Here is a 13,976-nt window from a genome sequence, read left to right as displayed (position 1 = left end):
TTTCCAATTTCTACAATTATGATAACATTATTACTGACTAATTATGATTTTTAATTCTACGATTATGATCACGGTACTGCGTTTTTTTTTTCTTCGGCTGTTGATTATAAATTTATATTATGTCAATGAACGGAGTAAATTTGCATGATTAGGCACATTTAGGAAATTATTGACGAGAATATTATGATAATAGTTAAAGTATGTATTTCAGGTAGATGATAAATTAACTAACTTAGAATAAATCAATAGCTTTTGATTAATTCTAGTGCGTTGTCATCATTGCTGTTGGTTTGCTGTCTTCAAACGAGGAGCATTTTGAGTGAGTTTCATCAACTCAATCCTATTCCATTATCTATGTATCGCTTGTTGTTGGTAGTACCCGTATAAAGAAAGTTTTGACGAGGATATTACCGATCATTTGTCTATATTATCAGAGCGTTTATTTTTATTTAAAAAATAGAAATAAAATTAAAATTAAAATCAAGTTAGAACTTATAACTGATTAAAGTGTGGGAAAGAAGTAAAACTCATGAAATAAAAATTAGTATAAGCTTTTTATAAATACTTATTAACTTTCACATAAACGCAGATTTTAAACTAATTCTTTCGCACATGGTTTATGGAGGATAAATTATATATTTCGAAAAACTTCAAATTAGCTGTTTCTCACCTGACTTATCGAAGTTAAAGTATATAGTGCCCTCTAAAAAATTATTAATTTATCAGAGAGTAATTCATCAACTGCCTACACATACTTTAAATAATTATCAGATATACCGAGAGAATGAATGAGCTTTTTAAAATGAATAAAAGCTACTCTATGGTCTCATTATTATTCGGCGAGTCATTGAGTATGATTTATAATGGAGTATCATAATCCATAATTAGGTGAATCCACGTAGTCTTGTATGTATTCTAATTTTGTAGCTATGTATCTTTGCACATAAACTATACATGTGTGATATATGCACACGTATTTAATTAGTATAGTTTCATATCATATATGCACTCTGTGATAATTCGTGCATGATACAATAGGCGTAAGCTTATTTCACTCCTAATTCAAAACATAATTTAAATCATTATTATGCAGGAAGAAAAGTTTTCCATTTACATGATTGATCTAACAATTCTAACTTAAATATACAATCAATATTTTGTATAACCGATAATAATCAAGCAACTAATCTATAGCATGAAACAAAAATGAGTACATCTTAATCACATACCACTTATTCTCCGAGATCATGAATCGAAAATAATCAATTTATTTATTAATTCAGATTTATGAGAGATTTTTCAATAAATCAGAAAATTTCTCACTAAATCAAAAGTATAAAATATCGACCGATTATTTTTTAAATTTTAGTCAAATTTTTTTTAATAAAAACACAGAAATTAACCGCGATGCAAATGATCAGAAAGATCAAATAATTAATTAGATAATGAACCAAACCTTTAATTAGATAATAAACCAAACCTTTCTCTCCACTCCATTTTAAATAAATTAAAACCTTGTCACCGGTTCCCCAAAAGCAGATGTTGAGCAAATAAATTACATATTTACAAGCTAAAATTCTTGTCCTTCTGACCGAATATAATAAAAAGGTCAAAAGAGAGAAAAGAAGAGATTAAACCATATAATATAGATGTCACCTTAGTATATACCATACAAAGTAGTTTGATCAATCTTGTTTAGTCTTCATGGGGAGGTCCAAGATTGGAGGCCAATGTCATTGTGTTTCCTTGAAGGAGAGGAGGTTGGTAATGGTATTCTTCTTGGTAGAAAGCCCAGGAAACCAATGGATGATGAGCTTGGTGGGATGGAGCTTGATGATGATGACTTGTAGTTGAACACGTGGCTGTTTATTCTTGAACCATCGGCAGCAGCTGTGAGAATGGCCATCAACACGAACGAGACATCAAGTAGAAGTATTGAGTTGAGACATTTGGTTCTTCTTCTATGATGTGAGCTACTCATTTTACATAAACCACAAATGAGACAGAGAGAGAGAGTCACAAACAAAATGTATATGGGAGAGGGGGGGAGAGAGAGAGTATACGGGGAGAGAGTATATGGGAGAGAGTATACGGGGAGAGGGGGGGAGAGAGAGGGAGAGGGGGGGAGAGAGAGTGAGAGAGAGAGAGTATGGGAGAGGGGGGGGGGGGGGGAGAGAGAGAGTACGAAGAGAGGGAGAGAGTATACGGGGAGAGGGAGGGAGAGAGAGGGGATACTGAAGAAGTGGGTTGGAAGGAATTAGAAGTTTGTGTAAGAGTGAGATTTAGTCATCTAGTTGCATGTAGGGTAAAGGCGAGAGACAGTGAGGGGGGTGGTATGGGGTAGGAGTTAACACGAAAGACTGGAAAATGCTGTAAAGACTTTTGAATGGAATCATACGTGTTCGTGTTATGGGAGGAGACTCGCAGAGCCGGAGAATTATTCACTCTATTTTTCTTTTTAAATTACAAAAGCGCAATCATGTCATTCCTACTGCAGACTTTGTTTCAAATATTAATAAATTCGAATTCACTCTCCGAGCCTCTTCTCTTCCTTACATCTCCTTGTCGAAATGCTTACACCACTTTTATATTCAATATTTCAATATATTATTATATGAATTTAATTTGTACGGAACGATTCTTTTGTTAGTTTCAAAATAAAATGATAAAATGGGAGTATTCATCACCATTATTCTTCCTAATTTGTTTGCAAGGGAGAGAGATGAAAGGGAGGTGGTGGGTAGGGTAAAGTCATACATTGGTTAGGTGAGACCATTGGGCCCACATGACATGAATAACTAAAGTAGTACTAAAGCAGTGGCACTGTTGTTTCCTCTTGTTCTCTTCTTTCCCTCTTATACAATTTTTGACCTCAACCAGCACAGCACAAGCACGAGGAAGTGTGTCCATCTCCCTCTAGGCCCCTCTCCTTACTTGTCTTTCGGACTTTTGCAGCATTTGATTTGATGCATGCTCAATTCCTACCCCATACCTCCATAAATCCACTAGGTGTGCATGTCTCGAATCATGTTGCAATATATTTTCCGCGCTTTAAAAAATTCTAAAATTTTATTATAAAAATCATATAATAAATTATAACAATCATCTATCATGAGTTCGAATTATAAAAATCACATAATAAATTACAACAATCAATTGTCAGGAGTCCGAACCGAACCGAAGGTTGCTTTCTGGGTTACATGAGAAAGAGGAAAGCAATATCTCTTGACAAAGGAATTGGGGAATACTGGAAGGGTAGAGATGGACAGTGAGTGATGTATGATGGAAAGAGACGGAAAGGCATTGTTAATACGAAATGGTCAAGCAAAGCGTATGGGTAGGAAGTAGTAGTCACCACTCAGCAGAGAGCACAGCACATAATATGGAGTAGAATGTGAGAGTATAGGAGAAAAGGGCCAGCATTGTTTGGTTACAGTTCGTGCGGTGATTGACATTTCGTGTGTCTGTGTATAACACTGCAACTGTGCTAGTCAAGTTCCATATGTGTTGCTGCAATCACCACCTCTTTTTCTTCAAATGTAATCTGTGGTTGCAACAAATTAACTTCCAATACAATTTGATTGAACTTGCGGTAATTCGAATGTGGCCTGCTATTATCTTTTCTACCCCAGATCAGGAGTTAATGAGTATATTTTATTTATTTTTTTATTTTGGTGTTAGACACTGTATATCACTTTTTCAGGAGGATAAGGTTTCAAATACCACTCTAGGAAAAAATAGTTTTGATTATAATTTTATGATTCAAAATGCTAGATCATGTGACATTTATCTTTTTTTCATTTTTAAGACCAAATGTCTACAACACTATTACGTAGCATTTTACTCTATGTTTTCTCGTGATTTTAAGATCTAAAACATAAAACAATATAGAATTATCTTCCAAAACATTGGATTTTCCGACGATAATTGTAATATCCGTATTATTTATTTATTTAAAATTGAATTAGAATAGAATTATTAATATTAGTTTAGTATTTTGATTTAAAATAGAATTAGTAATTAGATTATTAATATTAATTGTTAGAGTCCTCCTGGTCATAGGATATATAAAAAGCTTTTATATAAACGCCTCAGCTGTTAGCAACCCTAATCAAAAGCTTCAGAGCCGCCCAGAAAAATTGAAAAGCGACGAGGTACGGTATACTTTCTTTCTTTTTGATACATTGACATAGAATTAGGATTAGGAGGTTTGTTGATAGTATAATATTATATATTAAATAAGGCTATTAGATGGACATATGGTCGACTGGTGAGGGTTCTGATTTGATCACGTGGGGATGCCATCATTGAGTTTTAATAATAAATTGAAATCGAGCAAGTGGCTGTGTATGGTATTTATATTCATGTAAGTTTAAGTGAAGGTATTAATTGAGTAACGGAGGACAGGTAACTGGCTTACTGATCATAGTGGATACATGACCACCGCAGTACCGTCGTGCCATATTAGATTTATTCTTTACGTTATTATTTATATTTATTTTGCTAAGATCAGTAATGAAGAGGATGTATATATGAGTTATGAATTAAGGTGCAAGCAGTGCGACATGTATTAATTATTAATTATAATTTTATATTTAGGTGCGGAGTCGGGAGTTTAACGGATTATTTACGGCTTCTCGTGAGTGTTTGGTGTGCTAGTTTCGAGGTACGGATTCTATCCCTTTTATTCAGCGCTACTCCTTTCGATATTAAATCATTTTGATTTGTCCTCTTTTGATCCGTCCGATTTGATAAGTTTTGTTCTGTGCTATTCATTTGACTGTTTTGGTTTCCGAAAAATATTTTAAATAAATCTGTTTTGAAAGATTGAAATATTTGTTATGCGGTTTTTTTAAGGATTTTACAAAATTGTGAATTGTTCACTTTATTTGAAATATCTGTACCATGTGATTTAAGTTGTGAAAACTGTTTTGTTTTGGACCCTTAGAGAGATATAGGGTATACCGAGTTTCCCAGCTGTAGGGGTACTACAGCCATGTCTTTGCGGCACCATTGACATGACACTTCCGTGACAGTGTGATTGGTCACGGCGTATCCTTTTGTTAGCTCTTGGGAGGAGCTTTGGCCATTTTGATTATATGTTCAGGATACGTGGGTGCACCCAGTTTAGTTTGATATGATTTGTGATTTGACGGTGACGTTGTATATGCCATACACGTTATCCGATTTGTTGCACACATTAGGTACCCTATGATGTGTGTATCTGTATATGTTCTGATTTGATCTCGGTATGAAATATCCTAACCCCTTGTTGCTTCAGCCTGTTATTTTAAAATAACTGATTTATATTATTGTCGAAATATTTTAAGAGTTTCTTGTTTTGTAAATGTTTCCAATCCGTACTGGGCATTTGGCTCATGCCGTATTCTTCTTCTGGCAGGTACTTAGGGGGATTCGGGACTGTGTGATGGAGAGCAGCCCTTTCTTTTCATTATTTAGGACTTTATGGACTTCTAGCATTTATTCGGATTTTATTGTTTAGAGATTCTATTTAATTGCATCATTCGGATTTAAATTATTTTGGAGGATTTATGTCATTCTAGAACTTATTAGAACTGTTTATCATCGTTTGGAATATATATTAGTGCTCTGTTCGCAGGTTTTGGATTTGTAGGTAACCTCTCGTCTTAATTTAAGATGGGGGTGTTACAAAGTTGGCATCAGAGCCAGGTTCTTTCCTGTAGAAAACCTATTTAGGTTGACCTGTGAGAGTGGGTAGACGTTAGGATGGGTATTCTGTTTAAATTCATTTCAACTGCTCACTTCATCTGTGCAATTCATTTGATATCTGCTTGTACTATTTTCTTATCCAATCTCGTTTTCTTATTCGCTTCGTTTCTTATATTGTAGATGCCTCCTAGACGTGAGAATCCTAGGCGCGATAACGTTAACATTGGTGCAGCTGAGTTAGCTCAGTTGATAGCTCAAGCAGTGACTCAGGCTTTGCAACAAGCTGCGCAAAATCAGGGAAACCCAGGAAATAATGAAGAGCAACAAAATCAGCCTGATGCACTAGCTTGGTTCGATAGGTTTGTTAAGCAGAAACCGGATTCTTTTCATTCAGCACCACAGCCTATTGATGCTGAAAATTGGATTGTTCATCTTGAGAAGATTTTTGATGCATTGGGATGTGATGACGCTACAAAGGTGAGGTTGGCTGTGTATAAGTTAGAGGGGGATGCTCAGAGGTGGTGGAGAGGAGTGAAGACTATCAGGGGTGATGCATTTGTTGAGGCATTGACTTGGCAGGGGTTCACAGATTTGTTTTATGAGCAGTACTTCTCAAAGGCAGAGAAGGATGGTTATATGAGAGAGTTTAATTCTATTGAGCAGAAGCATGATGAGAGTATCACTGAGTATCTTGCGAGATTTATCAGGTTGGCGGGATTTGCTGGGACTTCGGCAGGGACTGCAGCACAGCAGGCGGAGAAATTTAAATGGGGGCTGAAGTCGTCTCTTAGGATGTCTATCATTTCTTCCAGATTTCAGAATGTAGCAGAGGTGGCTGATGCAGCCAAGGATGTTGAGAAGGAGCGTATAGACTTTCGGACTAACAGATCTGACAGTGGTCGTAAGAGGGGTAGAGATGATCAGCTGGTTACAGTACAGGGTAGACAGGGGTATGGTGGTCAGAACAGTCGGTATGGACAGTGGCGTGGACAGAACCAGAATAGGGGAGGTCATACAGCTCATGGTCAGAGGCAGAATCAGTATAGTGGTCAGGGGCAGGCTCAGCAGGGGCAGACTCAGCAGTTTCAGCAGCAGCCTAGACAGTGGCAGAATCGTCAAAGGGGACAGGGACGTTATCCAGTGTATGGGGGTAACCCCAATATGATTCCGGTGGCTCCTTGTGCTACATGTGGTAGACACCATCCGGGCAGAGCTTGTTATAAACAGACTGGGGCATGTTTCTCGTGTGGTTCGATGGATCATAGGTTAAAGGACTGTCCACGTAATAATGGTGATGGAGGTAGTGGCAGTGGAGGTCAGCCGAATCAGCAGAATCAGCAGAATCCTACAGGCAGAGTCTTCGCATTGACTTCTTCTCAGGCAGCAACTAATCCAGGTACTGTTTCCGGAACGGTTTTTGTGGGTACACGTGATGCTTATGTGTTATTTGATACTGGTTCGACTCATTCTGTGGTATCCCTATCATATGTTCGTTATCTTGGTGTCTTACCTTCATTATTATCTCCGCATATGTCTATTGCAACCCCCATGGGGACTTCTGTTAGTATTTCTGATGTGTACCGAGAGTGTCTGATAGTTGTGGGGAATAGAAATTATAAGGTCAACTTGCTTCCGATGATGATGCATGACTTTGACATTATTTTGGGTATGGATTGGTTGAGTGAGTATAGGGCGACGATTAATTGTGAGGAGAAACGGGTTATCTTTGGGGATGTGAATAAGCCAGAGTATGTATACCAGGGGTCTCAACCAAAAGGGGAGGTTAAGTTGATTTCAGCTCTTAAGGCGAAGAAGCTATTGTCTAAGGGTTGTGATGGTTATCTTGCTTTAGTGAAGGATACATCCAAGGTTGAGTCTCGTATAGAGGATTATGCAGTTGTGAGTGAATATGCAGATGTGTTTCCCGATGAGTTACCAGGTTTGCCACCGCATCGAGAAGTGGAGTTTAGTATTGAACTTGTTCCAGGTGCAGAGCCTATTTCTAAGACGCCGTACAGGATGGCACCACTAGAGTTGCACGAGTTGAAAGAGCAGTTGCAAGAGTTGTTGGATAGGGGATTTATCAGGCCTAGTGTGTCTCCGTGGGGTGCTCCGGTGTTGTTTGTGAAGAAGAAGGATGGGTCTATGAGATTGTGTATTGACTATAGGGAGTTGAATAAGGTGACTATCAGGAACAGGTATCCATTGCCACGTATTGATGATTTGTTCGATCAGTTGCAAGGGGCGAAGTATTTTTCAAAGATTGATTTGAGATCGGGTTACCACCAGTTACGAGTAAGAGATGAGGATATTCCTAAGACAGCTTTTCGCACTCGATATGGTCACTATGAGTTTCTTGTGATGTCTTTTGGGTTGACGAATGCACCAGCCGTGTTTATGGACTTGATGAACCGGATCTTTCATGATTACCTTGATAAGTTTGTTGTGGTCTTCATTGATGATATTTTGATATACTCTAGGAGCAAGGAGGAGCATGAGGAGCATTTGCGCATCGTGTTGGGAATTTTGAGAGAGAAGAAATTGTTTGCCAAATTTTCCAAGTGTGAGTTTTGGTTGGAGCAGGTTGCATTTTTGGGGCATATTGTGTCTGGTAAGGGAATTGAGTTGGATCCTGCGAAAGTCGAGGCTATCACTAATTGGCCGAGACCTAGCAACGTTACAGAGGTGAGGAGTTTCTTGGGTTTGGCAGGCTACTACAGGCGGTTTGTTGAGGGATTTTCGTCCATAGCCTTGCCAATGACTCAACTAATGAGGAAGGGTGCTAAGTTCGAGTGGGATGATGATCGTGAGCAGAGTTTTCAAGAGCTAAAGAAGAGGTTGGTGTCAGCTCCTATTCTTGTTTTACCATCAGGCAGTGGAGGATATCAGGTTTACAGTGATGCTTCTAAGAGAGGTTTGGGGTGTGTTCTTATGCAGCATGGGAAGGTGATTTCTTACGCCTCTAGACAGCTTAAGCCTTATGAGGTGAATTATCCGACCCATGACTTGGAGTTAGCAGCAGTGGTATTTGCATTGAAGATTTGGAGACATTATCTATATGGAGAGACTTGTGATATCTTCACTGATCACAAGAGTCTCAAGTACATTTTTACGCAGAAGGAGTTGAACATGAGGCAGAGGAGGTGGCTTGAACTTCTTAAGGATTATGATGCTAAGATTCAGTACCATCCGGGAAAAGCTAATGTGGTGGCGGATGCTCTTAGTAGGAAGAACTTCGGGAGTGTGGCATCTCTTGTTACTCAGCCGCACCTTATTTCAGATTTAGAGCGCTTAGATGTGGAGTTGTATGTTAGAGGGTCAGATGGCAGTGTAGCAAGCTTAAAGGTGGAACCTAATCTTATTTCGAAGATTAAGGATGCTCAAAAGAATGATTCGGAGTTGGATGCTATTAGATTGGAGTTGGCGAATGGGAAGCAAACCGATTTTCGTGTTGATGATGAGGGTGTGATATGGTTGGGTAGTAAACTTTGTGTTCCTTCAGGTTCGGCAATTCGTGAGGCAATCTTGACCGAGGCTCATAGTTCTTCATTTTCTATTCATCCGGGTTCTACTAAAATGTATAGGGATTTGAAGACACATTTTTGGTGGAATGGAATGAAGCGAGATATAGCGGAGTTTGTGGGGAAGTGTCTTACATGTCAGCAGGTGAAGATAGAACATCAGAGACCTAGTGGATTGTTACAGCAGTTAGATATTCCGATTTGGAAGTGGGAAAACATAACCATGGATTTTGTGACCGGTTTACCAAGGACTTTTAGGAAGAATGATGTCATATGGGTGGTAGTTGATAGACTTACTAAATCTGCTCATTTCTTGCCTATTCGAGAGACTACTCCAGTTCATGAGTTGGCGGAGATTTTTCAGAGGGATATTGTTAGACTTCATGGTATGCCTGTGTCTATAGTTTCTGACAGAGATACGAGGTTCACATCACACTTTTGGAAGGGATTTCAGCGAGCTTGGGGGACAAAGCTTAACTTTAGTACGGCCTTTCATCCACAGACAGATGGACAGTCGGAGAGGACAATTCAGACGTTGGAGGACATGTTGAGAGCTTGTGCCTTAGAGTGGACAGGCGATTGGGATAAGTATTTGTATCTTGTTGAGTTCGCATATAATAACAGCTGGCACGCAAGTATTGGCATGCCACCATTTGAGGCTTTGTATGGTAGGAAGTGTAGGGCGCCGACTTGTTGGGATGAGGTTGGAGAGAGAGATATTGAAGGGCCAGAGTTGGTTAGAGTGACTAATGAGAAGGTGGCGCAGGCTAGAGAAAATTTACAGAAGGCTCAATCACGTCAAAAGGTTTATGCAGATCAGAAGAGGAAGTTTGGTGGATTTCAACCCGGTGATCATGTGTTTTTGAAAGTGTCTCCTTGTAAGGGTGTTAAGCGTTTTGGTATGAAGGGGAAACTTAGTCCGAGATATGTGGGTCCTTTTGATGTTATAGAGAGAGTGGGTGAGGTGGCATATAGAGTTGCTTTGCCACCACAGTTATCTCATGTGCATAATGTGTTTCATGTGTCTGTTCTGAAGGGCTACAAGTATCATCCGTTTCACGTGGTTCAGTATCCGTTACATAAGATTAGGGAGGATCTTTCTTGTGAAGAAGAAGCGGAAGCTATTTTAGATCGAGAGGAGCGAGTAATGAGGAAGAAAAATATTTTGTTTGTCAAAGTTTTGTGGAAGAATCATTCGGAGCGAGAGGCTACTTGGGAATTAGAGGATTCTATTCGTGAGAGATATCCGCATTTATTCGATTCAGGTACGAGTTTTAGTTTCGTTAGATTCCGGGGACGGAATCCTTTTTAAGGGGGTATATATGTAATATCCGTATTATTTATTTATTTAAAATTGAATTAGAATAGAATTATTAATATTAGTTTAGTATTTTGATTTAAAATAGAATTAGTAATTAGATTATTAATATTAATTGTTAGAGTCCTCCTGGTCATAGGATATATAAAAAGCTTTTATATAAACGCCTCAGCTGTTAGCAACCCTAATCAAAAGCTTCAGAGCCGCCCAGAAAAATTGAAAAGCGACGAGGTACGGTATACTTTCTTTCTTTTTGATACATTGACATAGAATTAGGATTAGGAGGTTTGTTGATAGTATAATATTATATATTAAATAAGGCTATTAGATGGACATATGGTCGACTGGTGAGGGTTCTGATTTGATCACGTGGGGATGCCATCATTGAGTTTTAATAATAAATTGAAATCGAGCAAGTGGCTGTGTATGGTATTTATATTCATGTAAGTTTAAGTGAAGGTATTAATTGAGTAACGGAGGACAGGTAACTGGCTTACTGATCATAGTGGATACATGACCACCGCAGTACCGTCGTGCCATATTAGATTTATTCTTTACGTTATTATTTATATTTATTTTGCTAAGATCAGTAATGAAGAGGATGTATATATGAGTTATGAATTAAGGTGCAAGCAGTGCGACATGTATTAATTATTAATTATAATTTTATATTTAGGTGCGGAGTCGGGAGTTTAACGGATTATTTACGGCTTCTCGTGAGTGTTTGGTGTGCTAGTTTCGAGGTACGGATTCTATCCCTTTTATTCAGCGCTACTCCTTTCGATATTAAATCATTTTGATTTGTCCTCTTTTGATCCGTCCGATTTGATAAGTTTTGTTCTGTGCTATTCATTTGACTGTTTTGGTTTCCGAAAAATATTTTAAATAAATCTGTTTTGAAAGATTGAAATATTTGTTATGCGGTTTTTTTAAGGATTTTACAAAATTGTGAATTGTTCACTTTATTTGAAATATCTGTACCATGTGATTTAAGTTGTGAAAACTGTTTTGTTTTGGACCCTTAGAGAGATATAGGGTATACCGAGTTTCCCAGCTGTAGGGGTACTACAGCCATGTCTTTGCGGCACCATTGACATGACACTTCCGTGACAGTGTGATTGGTCACGGCGTATCCTTTTGTTAGCTCTTGGGAGGAGCTTTGGCCATTTTGATTATATGTTCAGGATACGTGGGTGCACCCAGTTTAGTTTGATATGATTTGTGATTTGACGGTGACGTTGTATATGCCATACACGTTATCCGATTTGTTGCACACATTAGGTACCCTATGATGTGTGTATCTGTATATGTTCTGATTTGATCTCGGTATGAAATATCCTAACCCCTTGTTGCTTCAGCCTGTTATTTTAAAATAACTGATTTATATTATTGTCGAAATATTTTAAGAGTTTCTTGTTTTGTAAATGTTTCCAATCCGTACTGGGCATTTGGCTCATGCCGTATTCTTCTTCTGGCAGGTACTTAGGGGGATTCGGGACTGTGTGATGGAGAGCAGCCCTTTCTTTTCATTATTTAGGACTTTATGGACTTCTAGCATTTATTCGGATTTTATTGTTTAGAGATTCTATTTAATTGCATCATTCGGATTTAAATTATTTTGGAGGATTTATGTCATTCTAGAACTTATTAGAACTGTTTATCATCGTTTGGAATATATATTAGTGCTCTGTTCGCAGGTTTTGGATTTGTAGGTAACCTCTCGTCTTAATTTAAGATGGGGGTGTTACAATAATAGATGATATTTCACATCATTTTTCACAATTTAGATATTTTGAATATTATTTATGAAATTTATGATATATATAGAGTTCTTTTTCTTTTATTTTCCATACACCGGTTTTGATAATTAATACTTTCAGCAAGTTTACTAATAAAAAAATTATATCTGTTTGGTAAATTCACATACATTTGTTAATTTCTTAAGAACATGAGTAGGGCTGTTATTCGGTCGGGCGAGCCGAGTTTCGAGCCGGGCATAATTCGAGCCGAGTTTTATTTAGTCGAGCCGAGCCGGCTCGTTTAAGAAAACGAGTCTAAATCTTTGCCCGAACTCGACTCGTTTATTTTCACGAGTCGAGTCGAGCTAGCTCGTTTAGCTAAACAAGCCGAGTTTAATGAGTCGGGCGAGCCGGCTCGTTTAATTTAACACTAAATCGAGCCTAAAACGCTATCCGAATCCGACTCGTTAATTTTTGCGAGTCGAGCCGAGCCAGCTCGTTTAACGAAACGAGTCAAAACCTCTGCCCGGACTCGAGCTCGTTTAACTAAACGAGCCGAGCCGAGCTCATCAAAACGAGTTCGAGCCGGGCGAGCTCGCGAGCTGCCCGGATCGGATTACAACACTAAACATGAGTATTTGTTTATTACATTACACATATGAGATGCAATCTCTTAGAATTTCGTTTGGACTAAAAATATTGCTCCCTGCTCGGACGGCCCAACCGCTTTTGTTTATGTACGGATTATTACAACATTCTGTCCCTCAATTCAACCCATTGTTTTGGGCCTTATAGCTCAGATGTGTAGCTTGTACGAAAGCCCAATCAATGTTATAGACTTATAGCGGGCAAACAAAAGCGCTTATGATTTAATGTAATTTTAATGTAATATGCTTAGAGCGTAAAATATCTATTCGGGTAATTTTGACTCATTAATTATTAAAAATTTAATAATAAAAATAAGGGTGATCTATACATAACTTATGTCTTATTAATAATTTTTATCAAAAAAAAATAGTTTGGAAAATATAAGTTATTGAAAAAAGTGTTTCAAACTAACATCTGTGTTTACGTTAGTTTCTGGATTATTTCTAACTTTAAATCGATTTTTTGACTTTTTATATAAGTAGATATTTTTTAGATCAAAGTAAAAAAAGATTTAAAACCCGAATTTTAAGTTCAAGTAAACAACATGCTCTTCTTTCCCTAAATTTGTTTTGGGTAACGAAGAAGGTGAAATAAAAATAATTAATTTCATCCTCTTCATTTTGTTTTTCGTTTTTTCAGTTGTAGGATTGCCCGACTTCCTTCATTGTCCATTGCCCAACCTCCACAAGGTATTTGATTTATTTTTTCTTATTCTTTTTCCATTTTCATTTAGAATTTATTTCAAAAATTATTAAAAACAAAAGTGTTATATAAATGTTTTTCTAAAAATAAAAAAAAAATTTAACTTTTATAAACCAAAAATGATTTTAGTTTATTAAAGTAAATTAGTAATTATAAGTTAGTAAAGTATTTGGAAAAAGAAGTTGTTAGTATTTTCTACTTCCAACTTATTTTTCACTGATTTTTTAAAAAAAATTCTTAATTTTTCATAAAAAACAAGTCAAGAAATATAGAAGTAAAACGCCGTTTCCAATCATAGGCCTGCCTAATTTTTTCCACGAGAAGCAGAATTTGTTACACCTTAAAAGAGAAAAAAAA

This window comes from Daucus carota, chromosome 4, assembly GCF_001625215.2.
Source record: "Daucus carota subsp. sativus chromosome 4, DH1 v3.0, whole genome shotgun sequence".
In the NCBI taxonomy this organism is placed as follows: Eukaryota; Viridiplantae; Streptophyta; class Magnoliopsida; order Apiales; family Apiaceae; genus Daucus; species Daucus carota.
Note: the sequence above shows the minus strand (reverse complement) of the source record.